Consider the following 24,257-nt stretch of genomic DNA (forward strand, 5'->3'; position numbering starts at 1 on the left):
GCTTGGATCCGTCTCCCATATCTAGCGCCATTTCCTCGGGATCCCTACAGTTTTTCGCTTGCAAACAGGTAACATTATATTACAGTTACGTTCTATATTTGTTTGCGAGAGCATTTGCAACAGTGCCATCACCTTGGTCTTTGTCTCCATCAAGACCAACAATTTCGTAATTGCTTTCAAACTCTTCCTCACTGTCGCTGTTGTAATCTTCCCGTTCAATATTTTGATCGGCTTCAGACGGTTCGAATTCAACATACACCTCAATGAATGATATCTGACCGCGACTTTCAATGTACATTGAAAACATCTCTTACATACTCGCTTCATTCGTTACATATTTCGTCTGAAATTGAACGAATCCATCACCAAATACAGGTATGGGATACCTATATAAAATATATGATATTCTTCTAGACAATCCAGATTCTATCTTCTCACAAATCACACCTTTTAGTTCCTCGAATGACATTGTGAATGAAATAACAATATCTAACGGATTTTCACAAATAAATTTCACTCCTTCAACTGTTTCTAACAAAATCTGATCGAAATAATATACTTTCAGTAAGACTTTGTCATCCATTTTTCTCACTCATATGAATAAACATCACACTCTCATTATTTTCCTTCGTTTGAAAGAAGAGAGAAAGATAGATGGAGGTGCTGAAGGAAGAAGACGATGAACTGAAGAAATACTCTTATCAGTACAATACGAGTTACCCACACTTATATAATGGTAAAAAAATATATCATACTCAATTCGGACCCAACGATTACCGTTAACATATTCAAAAAAATATTTATCCAAACTTGGAGGATCCATTTTCTTTATAGAAAAAAAAATTAATCGGACGGTCCGATTAGTTAACTATGAATTTCAAATTTTTTCTCCCTCACAACTCGGACCATCCGATTTGGTAACCCAATTATTTTTGCACAGAACTCGGATGGTCCGATTTCTTCTACCAGATTTTAGCCAAAAGCTGTCTCACATCTATGTATAGTACCACAATAATCCATATCAACGCATAACACATATATATGGTATATCTAAATTAATGAGTCAATCTTCTTTGAGGTATTTAGTTTACCCGACTAGGTTAGATAAAACAAATCTAATAAAACCACGTGAATGTGGCCAAATAGCTCATTAGTCCCCTATGATGAAGAGATCAGTTCAGTTTCCATCTTGGATAAAGAAAATAATTCGTGTTTATTTCGTCACTATATTCTTAATTTGTGATTAAGAGTTTGTTAGTTTTTTCCTGACTTAAAATGATTAAAAAAATTGAATAATTATTCAAATCGATCCTCAAAAATTTTAAAAATAGATATTTTAATTTCTAAAAAAATTAATACATAAAAATATTTTTAAAATTTTATTTCGACAAACAAATCAATTTTCAGTTCATTTTTGGTGAGTTATCCAAATCAATACTCAAGGATTCTAAAAATGGACATTTTAATTCCTAAAAAAAAATCAATACACAAATTAATTCTCAACGTTTTTTTCGTTAGACATAACAATCTTCCGTTCTTTTTTCGGTGTGATTTACTAAATTTCTCAAGTATTTATTAAAAAAAATATTAGTAAATATTATAATCAAATTAACTTTTAAAATTGAATTAAACCTATTTAATTTCTAATATGATCTTTTTTCAAAAAAATATTATTGAATAAAAAGATATAAAAAATTTTTACATAAAATATATATATATATATATATATATATATATATATATATATATATATAGTCACTTAATAATAATAATAATAATATTGTGCAATAAAATTATTAGAGATTATTTTATAAAAAATTTAAAGTTAAAATTATTTGATATTTTTGTATTAATATAACTTAGTTTGGTGTGATAACTAGAAATTAAGTATCAAAGTTATTCTTCTATTTTCACATGAATTTTAACTTGATCATCAAATTATCAATTAACTCAAAAAAATTAGCTAAATTTTTACTTTATAATTAGACTAACTTACCATACACATCTATGTAGCACATATATATGAAGATTATTATGTCTGATAGAAAAAAACGTTAGAAATTAATTTGTATATTAATTTTTTTTAGGACTAAAATGTTTACTTTTAAATTTTTAGAGATTGAATCAGATAATTATTTTGTCGAAAAATAAAATAAAAATTAATTTATCTGTTAGAATAAAGTCTTAAAAATATTTTTATGTGTTAATTTTTTTAAAGACTAAAATGTCTATTTTTAAATTTTTTTAAAATTTATTTAAATAACTACTCAAAAAACTTAAACCAAATCCAATCCAATAAACTGAGACCAAATCTGGCAGACAAGCTTGCTTCCACATCGTAGGTTGGTCATTCTGAGTCGTTAGAAACAAGTACGAATTTCGACAAAAATTTATGGAACCTTGGATACTTCACTCTGGATACTTATCAGTTATCATAGATGAAAGTTTTTGTGTGATTAATGGGGATTCAGATTTGAGACACATAAGGAGCTACATGCATATATGTCTACAGGAGAAGAAGTGGGCCGGCCAGTCGGGTTATTCGACGGGAGATTCGTAGTTCGGTTCGTTTTAAATTTGATTTGGCTCAACTTATTTTATTAAATAAGTTAGGCTTTAGTTTTTTATAAAATCTATTAATTAAAAAAGTCAGGCCATAGACTTAACAAAAGTTATGAAACTTATTGGATTGACTTGTTAAAATATAGCTTTTTTTTAGAAATAAATCATTTTTAGTTTAAATTTTTAATTATTTACTTATATTAATATAAAACAAAACTAAAAAGAATAAATAGTCAATACTAATTAATATCGTAATTTTTTGTTCAAAATTTTTTTTTTATAAATTATAAATATGATTATGATACACTAAAGATTGATATATAAATGATTTTTTTATAAATTATGAATTATAAATTTTAGAATTTATTTAATGTCAATTTTAATTTTTTAAGTTTATTATTTTTTGAATTCTAATTCACAAAACAAGTTTTTCAAATAAACTTGTATGCGCTCTTGGATTCTCTCCTTAGTGGGTACCTTTAAAATTAATTATGATGTTAGTTATCCTGGTAATGGTGTTCGGGTTGGTTTTGCTTGTGTTAGTAGAGATTGGAAGAGAAGGTGGCAACGGGGCTATCTGGGAACAATTGAGAGTCGTAACATTTTGTAAGGAGAGTTGTTTGCTATTTGGAGAGGCTTTCTTTTAGCATGGGAGATGAGACTCGGGGCAAAGAGACATTATATATGAGACAGACTGTGTGGAGGTCTTTACTATTATCAATAATTTACAGGATTGCTCTAGTTTTATTGATCATTTGGTGTTAAAAATCTGAGATATTATGTCTTGAAAATGGCATGCTGATCTCTGGTTGATCTTGAGAGATGCAAACACAGTAGCAGACATCATGGCAAAGACTGTAATGAGGACCCTTTCTCTTCAAGTGGAGCTTCTGTTGCCTTGGAAGGAGTTTGAAAGTAGTATTCAGCGAGACTGCCTTTTTTAAGCAGTTTCTTGTTTTTTTATTTCTTTTTTTGTTGTTGTTTGTTTTCTTTTAAGTCACAAAAAAAAATAGACTCGTAGGCTATCAAGCTTTAAACAGGACGGACTTGAGCCTATGGGTATTTGCGGTGCGATTTGGATTGGTTTTGAGTCAAAAACTCATCCGATCCGAACACTAATTTTATTTGAGGTGCGGTTTGGATTGGATTGGGTTTGCGGTTAAAAAAATTAAATATACATAACAAGTCTCAACATCAAATTTTAAATAACCAACAATGACATAACAAGTCTCAACAATATCTTAAAAAACCAATAATAACATAATAATAAAAATAAAATTATAGGTTCGTTAAAATAAATAAATAAATCTTATTTTTAATATAAAATATTTATTAAATAATAATAATACATAAATAATATAAAAATATATAACAAATTGAACATATTATAAGTAAAATTATAAAAATAATAATAAAATAATAATATTATAGTACATTATGCACTTTGAATTGGATTAGATTGGTTTTGCAAAATAATTCCAAAATTCGATTCGATTCATGCGGTTTGCAAAAATAAAATCCAATCAAATTCAAATTTATTAGTTTTAATCGATTTTCGATTTAAATTGAATTGGACGAGCGATTTAATTTAGATTTATTTTAATTTGTACACCCCTATTTGAGCCTAAAAAAAGCCTATAAAAAATAATAAGCTTAGGCTTGGATCGATTATTTACAACGTAATCAAGACTCGTCAAAGCCTAATGAATGTTAATTACAACATGGGCCAAGCTATAACATTCATTATTCATTTATTCATTATTTATTTAGATATATCATATATGTTAATTAAAATCGTAAGGGATAAAATTAGTATTCAATTAGTTTAAATAATAAAAAAATTATTAACTAATATACATAATTTTATATAATATATAATTAATTTTTAGAATACATAAAATATTTTTTTATAATACTTTGATTTATAGAATTTTACAATGATAGATAGATCATTAAAATCGAAAAAATACTAAAATCCTATGTTCTTTTTAGGGATAAATACTTTTTTCGTCCCTAAGGATTGAGGTCAAAATCAAAATCGTCCCTGACTTTTTTTTGTTATTAAAATCATTCTCAACGTTACAAAACGTTATAAAATCGTTCTTTTCTACTTCAATTTTATTTTTTTACCAAATTACCCTTATTAAATAATAAAAATAATTAAAAAATTAAAATAAATTATAAAAAATTATAAAATAAAATAAAAAAAAAAGAAAGAAAACAAAGGGGAAGGGGAAGGGGGAATCACGCAGAAGGTGGGAGTAGGAAAAAAGAAGGGGGAAGGGGAAGGGGGAGGTCATGCTGTTGTTTGGGCTGCCTCGGAGGTGCACCTGCCATCGCCCCTACGTCCAACCCGCAGCCACCGGCCGTCGCAAGCTTGCATGGAGGCACCGCCGCTGCTGTCCAGCTCCCGACCCTCCGCTGTTCACTGTTCGAGTTCTCCCTGCCTCTTCTCGAAGCCGCCACTTGCCCCTGCGAGCCCTCGCCGCTTTGTCCTCCGTCTCGATTCCAAGGGAAGACCGCCACCAGGAGTGGTGGTGGATTAGTCATGCACTTCTCCCTTCCGCGTTGCGAAATCACCGACGGCGGCTCTGCTCCTCACATCATCATCAGTGGCAGTTGTCCACGGGTTTGGTGCCTCCCAAGGAAGAAACCGAGCCCTGTCCCGTCGTCGCCGCTGGAGTGAGGTCCCGTCGCCATCGAGCCCTATTGTTGCTTCTGCTTTTCTGCTTTTACTTTCTGCCTTCTGCTGCTACTTCTGCTTCTATTTTTGCTTTTGTTGTTGCTTCACCATTGTTGATTCACCCTTCACAATTGTTGTTGTTAATTTATTATTGGTGATACTGCTTTTGATTATAGTAAATTAGTAATTGCTTTTGATTATAGTAATTGCATGATGATGATTTGGCTATGGTGACAGTGGTGATGGTGGTGAGGCAAGGGAGAGTGAGGAGGTGCGAAGGGGAAGAGGTGATGGCTATGTTGCTGTTAATTTAATTTCTTGCTTCTACCTTTTGCTATGTTCTGTCTACCTGGTAAAATGAAGAAAAGTGAGAAGCTGGAAGGGGATTAGGGAAGAGTGAGAAGAGGAAGGGGAGGAGGGAAGAGTAAGAAGCTGGAAGGGGATTGGGGAAGAGTGAGAAGAGGAAGGGGAGGAGGGGTGGGTGTCATCCGGCAGTGGTAATTGCCGCAGCGAAGGTGAGAAAAAGAGGATGATGGCAAAGAGTAGAAGGAAGGGGATTGGAGGAGGGGTGGGAGGAGAGACCAAAGAGATGCTGGGGAGTGGGTGGGGTGGGGTTTTGCTCTTTTTTTTTAATATTATTTTTATTAATAATGAAGGGTAATTTAATCAAAAAAATATAATTGAGGGTTAAGTACTGAAATCGTCCCTAAGGTTTGGGGTGAAAATCAAAATCGTCCCCGACCTTTTTTTGTTATTAAAATCATCCTCAACGTTACAAAACGTTATAAAATCGTCCTTTTCTATTTTTTTGGACCAAATTACGCTTAACTATTAATAAAAATAATATTAAAAAAAATAAAACCCCACCCCCACCCACCCAGATCTCTTCGTCTCTCCCTCCACCCCAAACCCCCTCCCTCACTCCCTCACCCCCTCACCCCAAACCTCCCTCACTCCCTCACTCTCTTCATCAGATCCCACTCCCTCACTCCTTCACCTCCTCACCCCCTCACTCCACTGCCGCCGCCCCTGCGTCCAACCCGCGGCCGCCGCCCCTGCGTCCAACCCGCGTGACCCCTGCGTCCAACCCGCGCGCCGCCCTTGCGTCCAACCCGCCACCACCCTTCGTTCTTCCTTTTTTTGTTTTTTGATTTTTTAATTTTTGAAGAACATATACATGATTGATGATTATTGAACTTCTGCTTCTTCCTCTGCTTTGCTTGAACTTCTGCTTCTGAAATTGTAACTTGATGATTATTGAACTTTTGGATCTGAAAACTAAAATGGTAGTTGATGATTATTGAATTATTGTTTATTGAAATTGATGTGATTATTGAAATTGTTATGCTTCTTCTGCTTCTGATTTGCTGTTAATTTGTTTTGTGGGGTGATTGGGTGGATGGGGTGATGGGTGAGGGATGAGGGATGGGGGTGAGGGGGTGGGCTGAAGGGTTACGGGAGGGTGAGGGAGGGGGAAGGGTTGAGGGGTGGGGGTGAGGGGGGGCTGAAGGGTTACGGGAGGGTGAGGGAGGGGGAGGCGGGCGGGGTGAGGGTTGAGGGGTGGGGTGTGAGGGGGTTATTGGAGGGTGAGGGAGGGGGGAGGCGGGAGAGAGTGAGGGAGGGGGAGGGCGGAGGGGGGAGGGTTGAGGGGTGGGAGGGGAGGGGGGTGGGTTGTTTTAATTTTTTAATATTATTTTTAATTATTTTTATTAATAATGAAGGGTAATATGGTAAAAAAATAAAATTGAAGTGGAAAAGGACGATTTTATAACGTTTTGTAACGTTGAGGATGATTTTAATAACAAAAAAAGGTCGGGGACGATTTTGATTTTCACCACATACCTTAGGGACGATTTCAGTACTTAACCCTATAATTGAAGTAGAAAAGGACGATTTTATAACGTTTTGTAATGTTGGAGATGATTTTAATAAGAAAAAAAGGTCAAGGACGATTTTGATTTTGACCTCAAACCTTAGGGACGAAAAAAGTACTTATCCCTTCTTTTTATCTTTGACATCTACTTTTTCTATAAGAAATCATACAACATTACTAATCAATTAACAGTGTATCTTCATTAACTTTTTCTTGTATCATTTTTCTTATCATACACATCACTTTACCTTTCACTGTATATTATTTATCTTCATTGACATGATCTTTTTAACACCTAATAGTGCAAAATATTTAAATCAAAACATGGAGCAACATGCTATTTCATTAAAACTCATCTATAATAGTTATTGCAGGGAGTCAAAAATAAAAAATACAGAAAAAAAAGTAAAATAAAGAGACAAAAACTTATTTTGTATACCATAAAAAATACTAAATAATGGAAAGGAAAAGAAATTAAAATTGAGTAACAAAAGTTAACAATAATGAAAAAAAAATGAGTTTTAAGCTTATATCAGTTGTAAAATTTCAATGGTCCTACTATCTTTTGAAACTTTTTTTCATCTATAAGAATCACTGAATACTTCAAATCCACAGGTGGTGTACAAGATGTCCTTTGTATGGGTGGAGAGATGGATCGGAAATTTGCCGGTCGAGGCGGATGCCGGATTATTTGACTGAAGCAATGGGGGGTGGTACCTGCAAAGACACTCCGACACTCAAGTCAGAATGGATTTGAGAGGTATAAGGTGTGTAGAGTGAATAACATACCTGAGGGGGCCTGGGGCTCCCCTTTATATAGGTGATGGTAATTATCTTATCTTATTTTTATCTGGTTAAGATAAGGCAGGTATTTGAATTTGATTCTTGGTTAGAAGCTCTAGTGGGCCAGTTCTGGGCCTTCTAAATAGATGAAACGGGTTGAACTCGGATAGCCGGGTTCGAAGACCGTTCCGAGTGAGGGCCCATGGGTCAGATTCGTAACAGTTGCCTCCGCAGCGGGAGAGTGAGCGAGGTCGGTCTCTGCCGCTGGAGGATATGGTTTTTGGCCGTTTGGTGGCCTTCTTCGATTTGTCGGAGTGGTGTTTCAATGTTGACAGATTTTGCCCTTTTGCTGGTGGATCGGCGCGTCGGTCTTGAGATTTGCGATTCAGCGGGGGTTCGTCTTCCCTGGGGTTTTGAAGATCGTTCGATTGACGTGGCCTCTCTGCTCTGTCGCGTCCGTTTTGTCTTCTGAGGTGTGCTGACCGTTTTATTTTCCCAAGGGAGCATTTATTACGAGGGGACGTTTGGACTATTTTTCCATTTTTGCCCTTTCCGTGTCAAGTTGTAGTTGGGGTTATTTACGTCTTTTTGTCTTTTCAAAACTGTTTTGGTTTTTACTTTTTCTTCCCTCGTTCGTTTCATTTCCTAGTTATTCTTCTTCTTTTGTGGACGTCTCTTTCTCTCCTTTCGCATTTTTGGTGTTGTTCCTGCTTCTCTGTCGTGCTTTTGCTTTCCTGCTTATTCAAGCTCGCGTTCGTATTTCAGGTTGGTGTTCTTTTCTCTTTACTCTCCTAATCTGCATTGCCTGATCCTTGTATTCCTGCTTTACTTTGTGTGCCTCTGTTTTGTGTCTTTTGGTTTAGTGTGGGTTAGGGCTGTATCCTGCTTTGGTGTAATAGTTCTTGTTTTTTCTGGGGTAGTAAGTTTTTTAAGGGGGGTGAGCACCACTGTGTTTTTGGCAATAGGTAGTGGAGTGTGTTTTTGACTTTCTCCCCCAGTTTTTGCCGTGCGGTTTTTGGGCTGACGGTGGTGCTCGCCTCTATTTAAGGTATGGCTCGGCGGAGGACTGAGGGTACGCGCGTTTCGGTGGTTCCCACCGGTGGCGTTCCTTCCCTTTATTCCTGGGTAACCAGTGACGTTTGGGGGATGCCGTCTCAGGTGACGGAGGCAGACCTTCAGCGACTCTGTAACTAGGGTGCTGTTTGCGGAGGGGGTGATGTTGAGCGTGAGTACGAGCTTGCCCTTCTGGGGGTTGACGAGAGGGTTTGTAACACTAACCTCGACTCGCCGACCGTCCCGGATTGGATGTGGATATACGAGGCGATGTTCACCTAGCTTGGTGTGCGGCTTCCGTTTTCTCTATTTGGGCAGTAACTTTTGAGCCGGTGTTCTGTGGCGCCGTCCCAGCTGCATGCAAATAGCTGGATGGCGATACGGACTTTTGAGCTCATTTGCGAGTTCCTGGAGCTCCCGTCTTCTGTGAATGTCTTCCTTTTCCTCTTCTTGTGCACCTTACCGACCAAAGAGGGGAAGCACAAGAAGGGGTATATATCTTTTAGGACTCAGCCTCATCGTCGCATCTTCGGTTTATATGAGGACTCATTTCGTGGCTTTAAGAGTGGGTACTTCAATGTTCGCCCTACTAGGGGGCATCACCCCTTCTAGCTAACGTTGGAGGGGAGCGCCGGTTTCCCACGTACTAGAATTTTAGCGCGGGGCCTTTTGTTTTGACGCGGGTGACGCAGAAGTTTTTGTCTCTGGAAGATTGGGATGTGGCCATCGTCCTTTAGAAGTTGTTTGGGGAACGTCCTCTTAATCCTAGGGATGTGATGGGTGATCCAGTTGCTTGCCGGACTTATGTTGGTGTGTAATTGTCTCTCTTCCTCTTCCCCCCCCCCTTTTTTTAGTTTGGTACTTATGCTTTTTTGCTTTCCATTTCAGTTGAAATGGCTGGTGGTCTGTGATAAACCACTATTTTATGGTTTATAATGTGTTTAATTGTGTGATTTTATCATGATCTTTACCCACTTATTCATATGATTAGCATGCATTTATATTTCCTTCCTAAAATTATTACATGATTGAAAACTTGCTTCCTAAGAGACTTTTAATTATGTATTTTAATTCTCCTTTATTCCATTCGATGCCGTGATCTGTGTGTTAAGTGTTTTAGGCTTTATAGGGCATGAATGAGTTGGAAATTGGAAAGGAAGCTTGCAAAAATGGAAGGAACACAAGAAGTTGAGGAGATGACCAGCGAGAAGTGACGCGGCCGCATGGCTCACACGACTGCGTGAAAGAGAGGAAATCGCAGTGACGCGGCCGCATGGCTCACGCGACCGCGCGGATTGGAATAGCACAAGTGACGCGGAGGCGTGGACGACGCACCCGCGTGGCAAAGCAAAACGCCGAATGACGCGTCCGCATAAATGACGCAATCGCGTGACGTGCGCGATCTGCATAATCTGCAGAATTCGCTGGGGGCGATTTTGGGCCCTGTTTTGACCCAGTTTTCAGCCCAGAAAAGCAGACTAGAGCCAGAGAACATGCAGAAACCAAAACAACATTCATTCTACACAGTTTTTAGTTTTAGATCTAGTTTTACTCCTCCTCTAGGTTTTCTCTCTACACATTCATAGTTCTTAGGATTTTTATTTTCTATTGCTCTTTGCATTGGGATATTGAGAAGAGTTATTACCTCATCAAGACTTCGTCATTCTAGTTCGTTTTCTTTACTTGGCTTTACTCTTCCATGTCCTTTAATTTACTCAATTTTACTATTGGATTATTTTAGAATTTATTAATACAAGAGTTACTTTTATTTTTAATTGATTCCTTTGAGTTTTATTTATCATGTCTTTCTTTAATTCTCTTTTCTATGTCATGAATTCCACATTCACAATGAGCGAGTAGTTCCCTAACTTGATGGGGAGTTGATTGAAAGGAACCCTTGAGTTGGAATGCTCAAAGGAGAAATTGTAATTGGGTTTATTGTTGGATTGCTCTCTAGTCACTAACGCCAGTCCTTCCAAGTAAGCGGATTAGGACTTGTAAATAGAAACAGCACTCCAACTTGTTTGACTTTCCCTTACCTAGTAAGGGATAACTAAACAGAACAACCTTCAATTATCAATTAATCTTGAGAGTACTGCAACAAGAATAGGGCTTCCAACTAATCTACTCCCAGTCAAGGCTTTTATTTAAATTACTTAATTTCTCCAATTTAATTTCCTGTTTATTCAACTCAAACTCTTTTTGAAAATATCTGATTAATAAAATAGCACACCTTTCTGTAACTCGTTGGGAGACGACCTGAGATTCATACTCCCAGTATTTTAATTTTAATTTTTGTGACAACCCTTCTAAATTGATAAGCGGATTTCTGGTTGGTTAAGAACTATACTTGCAACGCATATTTTATAACAATTTTTGACTCGCCAATTTCCGCCACGTCAATTTTTGGCGCCGTTGCCGGGGAGTTGCAATAGAGTGCTAAAGTTATTAATTGGAATTTTTTTATTTTATTTGCATTTTATTTTATCTTGCTACTATGAGCTGCTTGTTTCTTTCGTTAGATGACGCGTTCACTTCCTGATCCAAGCTTGCCAGTATTCGATCCTGAGATTGAAAGAACTATTTCACGAATAAGGCAAGCTCGGCGTCGGTTAGTCCTCTCTGAGGGCGGATCTGAAACGTCATTTGAGGAAGAAACCAGCCCCCGTTCTACTGATTCGGTTGATTTACGTGTAGGTGACATGGCAGCACCTAGGAGAGTTACTATCGAGGAGGTTGGAGCCCCTGATTTTGCAATGCAACCGTTTCAAGCGCATCACCCAGTGGTGGCTATAGACTTTGAAATAAAGACTGCACTGCTCAATTTGATGCCCAAGTTTCATGGCTTACCTGCTCAAGAGCCTATCAAGCACCTGAGAGATTTTCAAGTAGCCTGTTCTACTGTCAGGCGTGACGGTGCAGATGAAACTTCAATTATGTTGAAAGCTTTCCCGTTTTATCTTGAGGGAAAGGCAAGAGAGTGGTACTACACTCAACCTGCAGCAACTGTATCCAACTGGGATACACTTAGAAGAGAATTTTTGGAAAAGTTCTTTCCAGCTGAAGTTACTGATAAACTGAGGAAAGACATTTCCATGATTGTTCAGGACGAATCTGAGACTCTCTATGAATACTGGGAGCGCTTCAATAATCTTCTGGAAGCTTGCCCCCACCATATGATTGACAAGATAGTGTTACTCGGTTACGTCACACAGGGCATGAGGCCCCAAGATAAGACCACATTGGAAAGTGCCAGCACTGGGTCTATGAAAAAGTACAAGACCACTGATGAGGCATGGCAATTATCAGCGACTTAGCTGAATCTACTCGAAATCACAGGCAGAAACAAGGCCGTTCAAAAGCCGTTGCAGAAGTATCCTCTAGCAGAGAGACTGCTGCTCTAACTCAGAGTATCTATGAAATGACCAACTTGCTGAAGCAGATGCAATTGAATCAACAACAAGTTCAGCAAGCTCAACCTTCTCCACCGCAGCAAAGCCAACAGTTAGTCCCACAGAGAGTTTGCGGAATCTGTACTGATTATAGCCATTATACTGACGAATGTCCCCAGCTCCAGCAGGAAGACAACACCGTAGCAGCCACTCATAACTTCTATGACCGTCCCAACCAAGGATACAATCAAGGTGGCAATTACAGCCATGGATGGCAGGACAATTCTAAACAGAATTGGAGGGACGACAACAATAGAGGAGGCAGAGACAATCAGGGAAATCAGAGGTGGAGTAACAACAACAACAGGTAGCAGAACCAGAACCAGCCTTACAGAGCACCTCACCTGAGGCAATCCCAAGGACCACAGAATAACCAACAGCAGACCTCTCAAATTACATATCCTTCTTCATCTGCTAATGATGACTTACTACAATCTATTGATCGGAGACAATAGACCATGGAAAATAACCTTTATGCTACACTAAATGGTCTGAACTCTACTCTGCAAGCTCTTGTCTCACAGATTGGCTCAATGAATAACTCCAATAACCAGCCTTTGAGCTCCAGTGGAATCCCCTCTCAACCATTACCCAATCCAAAGGGTGGCATTAATGCCATCACCCTAAGGTCTGGAACCACACTGCAGGAGAGGAATCAGGAGGAGCCAAGCCCACCAGAACACGCCTCAGCTGAAGAGGTAGTGAAAATAGAAGATGTTGAAGAGGAAGAGGACATACATGACATAGCTGAAAAAGAAGAAATTCAGCCACAGGAGGAAGCACCACAGGGCGCAGACACTGCAGAAGACACCACTCCCATTCCATTTCCACAACTTGCAAGGAAGCCCAAGAAGCAATTGGAACCTTATCCCAAAATGGTAGAAATATTCAAAAAAGTTGAGGTAACTTTTCCTCTTTTTGATGTTATTCAACAGGTACCTAAATATGCAAAGTTTCTAAAAGATTTATGTATACATAAAGACAAAATTAATGAATTAGAAACTATTCCTTTAGGTAGTTCCATATCTGCTTTAATGGGAGGTTTACCTGAAAAGTGTAGTGACCCAGGTCCATGTATGATTAATTGTACTATTGGTGGTGTGGTATTTTCTGAATGCATGTGTGATTTAGGAGCATGTGTGAGTATAATGCCTTTGTCTATATATGATATTTTGAGGCTCCCTCCCTTAAAAAGGTCGGCAGCTCGTTTTGTGTTAACAGATAAAAGCATTATTACAGTGGCTGGAGTTGCTGAAGATGTATTAGTGGGCATTAAGGGGCTCACATTTCCCATTGATTTTTATATCCTGGAGATGCCCCAAAATGACTCAGAGAAGCTATCATCAATCCTACTCGGAAGACCATTCCTGAAGACCTCGAAGTTCAAATTAGATGCTTTTTCAGGAACATACTCTTTTGAAATAGATGGCCGAGTAGTAATCTTCAATCTGAATGGAGTTATGAAGCATCCTCCGGAGGATCATTCTATCCTCCAGTGTGACATTATAGATGAAACCGTGGCTGAAGTTCACCAGGAGGAATCTGAAGAGAAGTACATAGGACAAGGTCCAAGTGTGGGGACATTCTCAGAGGACAATGACAGTGCTTTACCATTGTTGCTAGCTCTAGACAACCCAAAGCCTGACCATGATCAGAAGTTAGAGTTGAAACCCCATCCCCCACACCTCAAATATGCTTACCTTGAGGATAAGAAGAAGTTTCCAGTTATCATTGCATGGAAACTCACTTCTCAACAAGAAGAGCAGTTACTTAGTGTGCTGAGGAGGCACAAGAAGGCAATTGGGTGGAGTTTGGCAGATATAGTAGGCATCAACCCTCAAGTATGTGAGCACAGAATATTTTTAAAAGAGGGAGCAAGACCCGTTCGTCAACCCCAGAGAAGACTGAACCCCACTATCTTAGAGGTTGTCAAAAAGGAAGTGACCAGACTACTGGAGGCAGACATCATCTATCCCATTTTAGACAGTAAATGGGTAAGCCCAGTATAAGTGGTGCCCAAGAAGTCTGGAGTCACTATAGTGAAGAATGAGCATGGAGAGCTCATAGTAACCAGAGTACAGAACGCTTGGAGGGTCTGCATTGACTACAGACGCCTCAACCAAGCAACCCGTAAGGATCACTATCCTCTTCCATTCATTGATCAAATGCTGGATCACCTGTCAGGTAAATCACATTATTGCTTTTTAGATGGTTACACAGGTTATTTCCAGATTCATATAGCTCCTGAGGATCAGGAAAAGACCACTTTTACATGTCCTTTTGGGACTTATGCTTACAAGAGAATGCCCTTTGGCTTGTGCAATGCACCAGCTACTTTTCAAAGGTGCATGATGAGTCTTTTCTCTGATCTTATTGAGGACTGTATGGAAGTTTTTATGGACGACTTTAGTGTATATGGCAATTCCTTTAGCCTTTGCTTAGATGGATTATCTAGAGTATTAGATAGATGTGTCAGTACAAACCTTGTATTAAAATTTGAAAAATGTCACTTTATGGTAAAACAAGGTATTGTACTAGGACAAGTTGTGTCTAATACTGGCATTTCTGTAGATCCAACAAAGGTGGATGTTATTTCTAGTTTACCTTACCCCTCTTCTGTGAGGGAAGTCCGTTCATTCCTTGGCCATGCAGGTTTTTACAGGAGATTCATTAAGGAATTCAGTAAGGTAGCACTTCCCTTATCCATGCTACTGCAGAAAGATATTGAGTTCGAGTTCAGTGAGGATTGCAAATAAGCGTTTGATAAGCTGAAGACCGCCCTGACTCAAGCTCCAATTGTGAGAGGACCAGACTGGAGCTAGCCATTCGAAATAATGTGCGACGCTTCCAACCATGCAGTAGGAGCAGCACTGGCTCAGCGTGAAGGTAAGGATCCTTTTGTTATTGCTTATGCGTCTAAAACTCTAGATGTCGCACAGTCCAATTACACTACTACTGAGAAAGAGCTTCTTGCTATTGTTTTTGCTCTGGATAAATTCCGAGCCTATTTACTTGGTACGAAGGTAGTAGAGTACTCAGACCACGCAGCTCTAAAGTATCTATTAGCTAAAAAGGAGTCCAAACCAAGGCTTATACGTTGGATACTGCTATTATAAGAATTTGATTTAGAAATTAAGGATATGAGCGGTAATCAGAATTTAGTGGCAGACCATTTGAGTCGCCTTGAGCACATTACAGATGACCCTACTCCTATAGCTGATAATTTCCCATTTCTTAACCTGCAAGCAGTATCTGAGGTAGTCCCTTAATATGCACCTGTAGCTAATTATCTAGTTAGCCGCACCTTTCCTCCAAACTTTTCTAAGCATCAAAGAGACAAGCTGAAAAGTGAGTCTAAATATTATATATGGGATGACCCATATTTATGGAGATGTGGTGCTGACCAGGTAATTAGACGGTGTGTGCCTCAATCAGAATTCCAATCCATCTTAGAGGCTTGTCACTCGTCTGAGAGTGGAGAACATTTTGGCCCTCAAAGAACAGCTAGAAAAATCTTAGACTGTGGATTCTGGTGGCCTACTCTTTTTAGAGACGCTGCTGAATTTTGTAGATCTTGTTTTCCATGCCAAAAATTTGGTAATATATCCAAGAGGGATGATATGCCTCAACAAATTATGCTTTTCTGTGAAAGTTTTTTATGTTTGGGGCATTGACTTCATGGGTCCATTTCCAAATTCTAATGGTTATTTTTATATATTGTTAGCTATGGATTACGTTTCCAAATGGGTGGAAGAAATCCTTACCCGCACTGATGATGCTAACACTGTTGTTTCCTTTGTGAGAAACCACATTATTTGTCGCTTTGGATCACCACGAGCAATCGTGAGCGATCAAGACACCCATTTTTCTAACAGGAGACTAACAGGATTAATGAAGAAGCATGGAATAATTCATAAGGTTGCAACAGCCTACCATCCTCAGACTAATGGGCAAGCCGAGGTGTCAAACATAGAGATAAAGCGTATCTTGCAGAAGATAGTCAGACCTCATAGAAGAGACTGGAGCACCAGGCTACAAGATGCACTCTGGGCATACAGAACAGCATACAAAACACCCATTGGGATGAATCTTTTTCGCTTAGTTTATGGAAAAACTTGTCATCTCCCTGTTGAAGTAGAGCACAAAGCCTTTTGGGTAGTAAAGGAGTGCAACATGGGAATTGAGAAAGCCGGAGCTGAAAGAAAGTTGCAACTGCAAGAACTGGAAAGCCTTCGCCTAGAAGCTTATGAGAACTCAAGACTATACAAGGAGAAGATGAAGGCTGTACATGATCAGCACATCAAGAGAAAAGAGTTCCAACCTGGGGACTTAGTCCTCCTTTACAACTCTCGACTGAGGCTCATGCTAGGCAAGTTGAGATCAAGATGGGAAGGTCCATACAGAGTAGAGAAGGCCGAACCATACGGAGTTTATCACCTAAGCCATCCTTCAAGCCCTGAACTTATCAAAGTCAATGGACATCGTTTAAAACTGTACCATGGAGAGAGGATGCAGAAGAACAAGGAGCTCGAGATCTTCCTCTTGGAAGATCCCCACATAGCCGAAGACTGAGCTAGTGGAGCGTCCAACTTACGGACGTTAAAGCAAAGTGCTAGGTGGGAGACAACCCACCATGGTATGATCGTTCTTTTCTTTATTTTTAGTTTTCCTATTCAATAACTCTTCTCCTTATTAGTGCATTTCGTGCATCTGCATTTCCATACTTTTATATTAAAAAAAAAAAAAGAAGAATTTTTCACGCAACGCGACCGCCTCATTGACGCGTCTGCGTCGCAGGAGATGGGAGGAAATAATAAAACAAACAGAGAGTCACGCAGGAGTGTGGCTGGAGGCGTGCCAATGGCACAAATCGCCCCACGCGACCACGTCGCCGACGCGTCCGCGTCACTAGGGAACATTGGCCTCCCACGCGACCGCGTCACCCATGCAGCCGCGTGCCCTGGATTTCGACGTGAAAAGGGTGCACGACCGAAAGTTGTGCTAGAGCGGTGCTGGATCGGTGCTGAATGCACAATTCTTCCCACGCGGCCATGTGACCGACGCGACCGCGTCATATCCTCATAATGGCCACTCACGCGATCGCATGCCCCACGCGATCGCGTCACCCAATATTTGGCAATTAATGATTTTGAACAGAGAGTTGTGTGAGTGCGAGGCTGCCCTCGCGCCAGTAGCATGAAACGGGTCACACGATCGCGTGACCGACGCGACTGCGTCAATCAGTATCAGCGTAAGTCGCGCGACCGCGTGCCCCACGCGACCGCGTCGATTGCGCCGCACAGCTTCCTTGATTTGCCACTTATCTTATATTTCTCTTCCCCAAATCCTATTTTTCCTTTTTTCCTCCTTATTCCTTCCTCCTCCCTTCTTCCTTCTTCCTTCTTTCTCACTTTTTACACTCTCACTCTCTCTCTTACCCCCATTAACAAGGTTTTTCTTTTTCTTCTTCTCCCCTTACTTTTCTATTATTCTTCTTATTTTTATATTTTACTTTCTTTTATTTTTCTTTTTACTTTCATTATTCATATTTTCTTTTTCTTTCTTTTTCCTTTTTACTTGGTGTTGGAATTTTACTTGAGTCATTATTTCTCATTATATGCTTGTGGATTGCTGTAAATTTGTTTGGCAATTATATATTACTTTTTAAAGGGTTGCTTGCATGTTTAATCCAATACTTTCTATACCCTATTTATCATGCATGCTATGTGTTTATGGAAAAGCCCATATGGCATTATGCATTTTTCTATGTTATTCTATTCTACTATTAAATGCTTATTTTTCACAAAAACCCTTTCATATTTTATTTGTTGAATATAATTGTCAATACAAATGTGATGGTTTGTTACGAATGATGCTTGATCTATGCTACTCATGCCTTTGTCAGCATGCCAATAAACATCTTGCATCTAATCAACCAAACATGCACTTGCTACTTTTCCATTGATGCACTTTTCACATGTAGTCATGACCATGTGTTAATAGCATACTCTTTGCCGTGCATTGATTTTCACTCATACAATCCTCTTCCTTGCTCTATCTCTTTAAATTTAATTTACTCTCTCTTCCCCTTTTCAGGATGGCCACCAAGAAAGGAAAAGAGAAAGCTACTTCCAAACCACCAGCAAGAAGAGGAACAAAGAGAGCATTAGTGGCAGAACCCTCTTCAACTGCGGTAAAGCCCTCAACAAAGAGACTTAAGAGGATTATAAAGGTTGATGATAAAGAAAAAGCCTTCCCAGCAAAGGACACTGCGTGATTTCCCAATCGCTACTGTGAGCAGATGTTCCCCATCCTGGCAGAAAGGAGTTACAACAATGAATACCTTCTTCTCCTCCCAAACCATATTGCTACATTTGTTGAGCCGCAAATTGCACAAAGACAATGGGGTTTCCTACAGAGACAGCCGAGGCAGATCAATCTTTCTTGGGTAGTCGAGTTCTACTCCAACTTCCACCTGCCAACCCTGCAGTTTGTCTTTGTCCATTAGAAGCAAGTCCCCATTACAGAAGAGGCCATTCAAAAAGCTCTCGGTCTTCCCCCTGTTCCAGAAGGATTGGACGCCTTTCAAGAAGCCGCACTCAAGCGCCAGATGTACCAATTTGACTGGGACGCCGTTCTCAGAGTTATCGTACTACCTGGCAGCAGATGGATCTACAAATACCATCGTACTCGCCCTAAGGGAATTTCGGCTTCAGCACTTACCTTGGAGGCTCGCGTATGGGCACATATCATGTCCCATTATGTCTTTCCGAGCACACACGAGTCCTCCTTCACTGCGGACATGGCCATTCTACTATGGTGCATCCTTACAGACCAACCTCTGAACCTACCAAGACACATCCGGAATGCCATGGGACACGTACAAATTGCGGGCAACTTATCTTTTCCTGCCTTGGTCTCAGATCTTGTCTCCGCAGCCGGAGTCTCCTACAGAGCTGGGGACACTGGTGTGCGAATTGTGAATCACACTTTTCATAACTCGTACCACTAACCAGCAAGTGCACTGGGTCGTCCAAGTAATACCTTACGTGAGTAAGGGTCGAATCCCACGGAGATTGTTGGTTTGAAGCAATCTATGGTTATCTTGTAAATCTTAGTCAGGAAATCAATTATAATTATCAGTGTGAATTACGAAGAATAAAAGAGCATGAAATAAATACTTGTTATGCAGTAATGGAGAATATGTTGGAGTTTTGGAGATGCTTTGTCTTCTGAATCTCTACTTTCTCCCTGTCTTCTTTTTCACGCACGCAAGGTTCCTCCTATGGCAAGCCGTGTGTTGGTGGATCACCGTTGTCAATGGCTACCATCCGTCCTCTCAATGAAAAAGGTCCAGGTACGCTGTCACCGCCCGGCTAATCATCTGTCGGTTCTCACTCATGCTGGAATAGGATCCATTGATCCTTTTGCGTCTGTCACTACGCCCAGCCCTTGTGAGTTTGAAGCTCGTCACAGTCATTCAATCCCTGAATCCTACTCGGAATACCACAGACAAGGTTTAGACTTTCCGGATTCTCAGGAATGCTGCCAATGGATTCTAGCTTATACCACGAAGATTCTGATTAAGGAATCCAAGAGATATTCATTCAATCAAAGGTAGAACAGAGGTGGTTGTTAGGCACGCGTTCATAGATTGAGGATGATGATGAGTGTCACGGATCATAACATCCATCATATTGAAGTGCGAATAAACATCTTAGATAGAAACAAGCGTGTTTGAATAGAAAACAGAAATAGTTGCATTAATTCATCGAAACACAGCAGAGCTCCTCACCCCCAACAATGGAGTTCAGAGACTCATGCCATCAAAGAGTACAAAGTTCAGATCTAAAATGTCATGAGATACAAAATAAATCTCTAAAAGTTGTTTAAATACTAAACTAGTAACCTAGGTTTACAGAAAATGAGTAAACTATGATAGATAGTGCAGAAATCCACTTCCGGGGCCCACTTGGTGTGTGCTGGGGCTGAGACTTGAGCTTCTCACGTGCCTGGGCTGTTTCTGTAGTTGAACGCCAGGTTGTAACCTGTTTCTGGCGTTGAACTCCAACTTGTAACCTGTTTCTGGCGCTGAACGCCAGACTACAACATGGAACTGGCGTTGAACGCCAGTTTACGTCATTTATCCTTGAGCAAAGTATGGACTATTATATATTGCTGGAAATCCCTGGATATCTACTTTCCAACGCAATTGAGAACGCACCAATTGGACTTCTGTAGCTCCAGAAAATCCACTTTGAGTGCAGGGAGGTCAGAATCCAACAGCATCAGCAGTCCTTTTTCAGCCTGAATCAGATTTTTGCTCAGCTCCCTCAATTTCAGCCAGAAAATACCTGAAATCACAGAAAAATACACAAACTCATAGTAAAGTCCAGAAATGTGATTTTCATTTAAAAACTAATAAAAATATAATAAAAAGTGACTAAAACATATTAAAAACTACCTAAAAACAATGCCAAAAAGCGTATAAATTATCCGCTCATCACAACACCAAACTTAAATTGTTGCTTGTCCCCAAGCAACTAAAAACAAAGTAGGATAAGAAGAAGAGAATATACAATGAATTCCAAAAACATCTATGAAGATCAGTCTTAATTAGATGAGCGGGACTATTAGCTTTTTGCTTCTGAACAGTTTTAGCATCTCACTTTATCCTTTGAAGTTCAGAATAATTGGCATCTATAGGAACTCAGAATTCAGATAGTGTTATTGATTCTCCTAGTTCAGTATGTTGATTCTTGAACACAGCTATTTTATAAGTCTTGGTCGTGGCCCTAAGCACTCTGTTTTCCAGTATTACCACCGGATACATACATGCCACAGACACATAACTGGGTGAACCTTTTTAGATTGTGACTCAGCTTTGCTAAAGTCCCCAATTAGAGGTGTCCAGGGTTCTTAAGCACACTCTGTTTTTGCTTTGGACCTCGACTTTAACCGCTCAGTCTCAAGTTTTCACTTGACACCTTCACGCCACAAGCACATGGTTAGGGACAGCTTGGTTTAGCCGCTTAGGCCAGGATTTTATTCCTCTAGGCCCTCCTATCCACTGATGCTCAAAGCCTTGGATCCTTTTTATTACCCTTGCCTTTTGGTTTTAAGGGCTATTGGCTTTTTGCTCTTGCCTTTTGGTTTAAAGAGCTTTTGGCTTTTTCTGCTTGCTTTTTTTCTTTTTCTTGCTCTTTTTTTTCGCATTTTTTTTCTGCAAGCTTTGTTCTTCACTGCTTTTTCTTGCTTCAGGAATCATTTTTATGATTTTTCAAATTATCAAATAACATTTCTCCTTTTTTCATCATTCTTTCAAGAGCCAACAATTTTAACATTCAAAAACAACAAATTCAAAAGACATATGCACTGTTCAAGCATTCATTCAGAAAAAAAAAAGTATTGCCACCACATCAAAATAATTAAACTATTTTAAAATTCGAAATTCATGTACTTCTTTTTCTTTTTCAGAAAACAATTTTCATTTAAGAAAGGTGATGGATTCATAGGACATTCATATCTTTAAGACATAGACACTTAGATACTAGTGATCATATAGTAAAGACACAAATATAATTAAACATGAAGCATAGTAAACAAAAAATAGGAAAATAAGAACAAAGAGATTAAGGAATGGGTCCACCTTAATGAGGGTGGCATCTTCCTCTTCTTGAAGAACCAATGGTGCTCTTGAGCTCCTCTGTGTCTCTTCCTTGTCTTTGTTGCTCCTCTCTCATAGCTCTTTGATCTGCAGTCAAATGCTCTACCACTGAACTATGGACCCTTGAGATGAACCTCTCCATCTCTCATGACTCGGAGGTGGAAGCAACTACCTTCCTTTTCCTCTTTCTAGAGGTCTCTCCGGCCTTAGGTGCCATAAATGGTTATGGAAAAACAAAAAGCAACGCTTTTTTCCACACCAAACTTAAAAGGCTTGCTCGTCCTCGAGCACAAGAAGATAGAAGGGAGTAGAAGGAGAAGTGTAAATGGGTGGGTATGGGAGGGACATGGTTTGAATTGGAATGGTGAGGTAGGTAGGGATCCTGTGGGATCCACAGATCAAGTGGGGTCAAGGATTTAACATCCCTGCTCCAATTAGGCGTGTAAAACGCCTTTGCTGTGCAGTCCTGACGTTTAACGCCAGACTGCTGCTTGTTTCTGGCGTTAAACGCCAGACTGCTCTCCTCCAGGGTGTGCTGTTTTCAATGCTATTTTTCATTCTATTTTTGATTTTTCAGTAGTTTTTGTGACTTCACATGATCATCAACCTAATAAATCACGAAATAACAAAAAGAAAATAAAATAGATATGATTAAATAACATTGAGTTGCCTCTCAACAAGCGCTTCTTTAATGTCAATAGCTTGACAGTGAGCTCTCATGGAGCCTCACTGATAATCAGATCAAGGTTGGAACCTCCCAACACCAAACTTAGAGTTTGGTTGTGGCCTCCCAACACCAAACTTAGAGTTTGAATGTGGGGGTTTTGTTTGACTCTGTATTGAGAGAAGCTTTTCATGCTTCCTCTCCATGGTTACAGAAGGAGAACCTTGTGTCTTATAGTTTGCAATGTCTGCAAACCACAGGGCTTCCTGAATAGCAAACAATTGCTCATCCAGAAAGGTTTCAGAGATCTCAGTAGGAAGGAGGGATGCTCCTGCTACTGGTTCTATCCGGACAGGTGATCAGCTACTTGATTCTCTGTCCCTTTTCTGTCTCTTATTTCTATATCAAACTCTTGCAGAAGCAACACCCACCTTATGAGCCTGGGCTTTGAATCCTGCTTTGTGAGTAGATATTTAAGAGCAGCATGGTCAGCGTACACAATCACTTTTGATCCTACTAAGTATGATCTAAACTTGTCAATGGCATAAACCACTGCAAGCAGCTCTTTTTCTGTGGTTGTGTAATTTTTCTGGGCATCATTTAAAATGCAGCTAGCATAATGAATGACATGCAGAAGCTTGTTATGCCTCTGTCCCAATACTGCACCAATGGCATGGTCACTGGCATCACACATTAGTTCAAATGGTAATGTCCAGTCTGGTGCAGAAATAACTGGTGCTGTGACCAGCTTAGCTTTCAGAGTTTCAAACGCCTGCAGACACTCTGTGTCAAACATAAATGGCGTGTCAGCAGCTAGCAGATTGCTCAGAGGTTTTGCAATTTTTGAAAAATCCTTTATAAACCTCCTATAGAATCCTACATGCCCCAGAAAGCTTATGATTGCCTTAACATTGGTGGGTGGTGGTAATTTTTCAATTACCTCTACCTTAGCTTGATCCACCTCTATTCCCTTGTTCAAAATTTTATGCCCAAGGACAATTCCTTCAGTCACCATAAAGTGACATTTTTCCCAATTTAGAACCAGGTTAGTCTCTTGGCATCTTTTCAGAACAAGTGCTAGATGGTTAAGACAGGAGCTAAATGAGTCTCCAAATACTGAGAAGTCATCCATGAAGACTTCTAGAAATTTCTCTACCATATCAGAGAAGATAGAGAGCATGCACCACTGAAAGGTTGCAGGTGCATTGCACAGACCAAAAGGCATTCTTCTGTATGCAAATACTCCAGATGGACATGTGAATACTGTTTTCTCTTGGTCCTGAGGATCTACTGCAATTTGGTTGTAACCTGAATAGCCATCCAAAAAGCAGTAGTATTCATGACCTGCTAGTCTTTCTAGCATCTGGTCTATGAATGGTAAAGGGAAGTGATCCTTCCTGGTGGCTGTATTGAGCCTTCTGTAGTCAATACACATACGCCACCCTGTAACTGTTCTTGTAGGAACCAGTTCATTTTTTTCATTATGAACCACTGTCATACCTCCCTTCTTAGAGACAACA

At 39.5% G+C, this 24,257-nt stretch overlaps 1 non-coding gene across 1 annotated transcript; it reads right to left on the bottom strand.

Annotated features, from left to right (window-relative positions):
- Positions 1-12,028: 12,028 nt before the first annotated feature.
- On the bottom strand, positions 12,029-12,136 carry LOC148562858 (small nucleolar RNA R71). Its single transcript, XR_015888242.1, has one exon. It is a non-coding gene; the product is annotated as a small nucleolar RNA R71 (small nucleolar RNA).
- Between the last annotated feature and the right edge of the window lie 12,121 nt (positions 12,137-24,257).

Source organism: Arachis ipaensis, chromosome B6 (assembly GCF_059453495.1).
Source record: "Arachis ipaensis isolate K30076 ecotype BB chromosome B6, ASM5945349v1, whole genome shotgun sequence".
Classification (NCBI taxonomy): domain Eukaryota; kingdom Viridiplantae; phylum Streptophyta; class Magnoliopsida; order Fabales; family Fabaceae; genus Arachis; species Arachis ipaensis.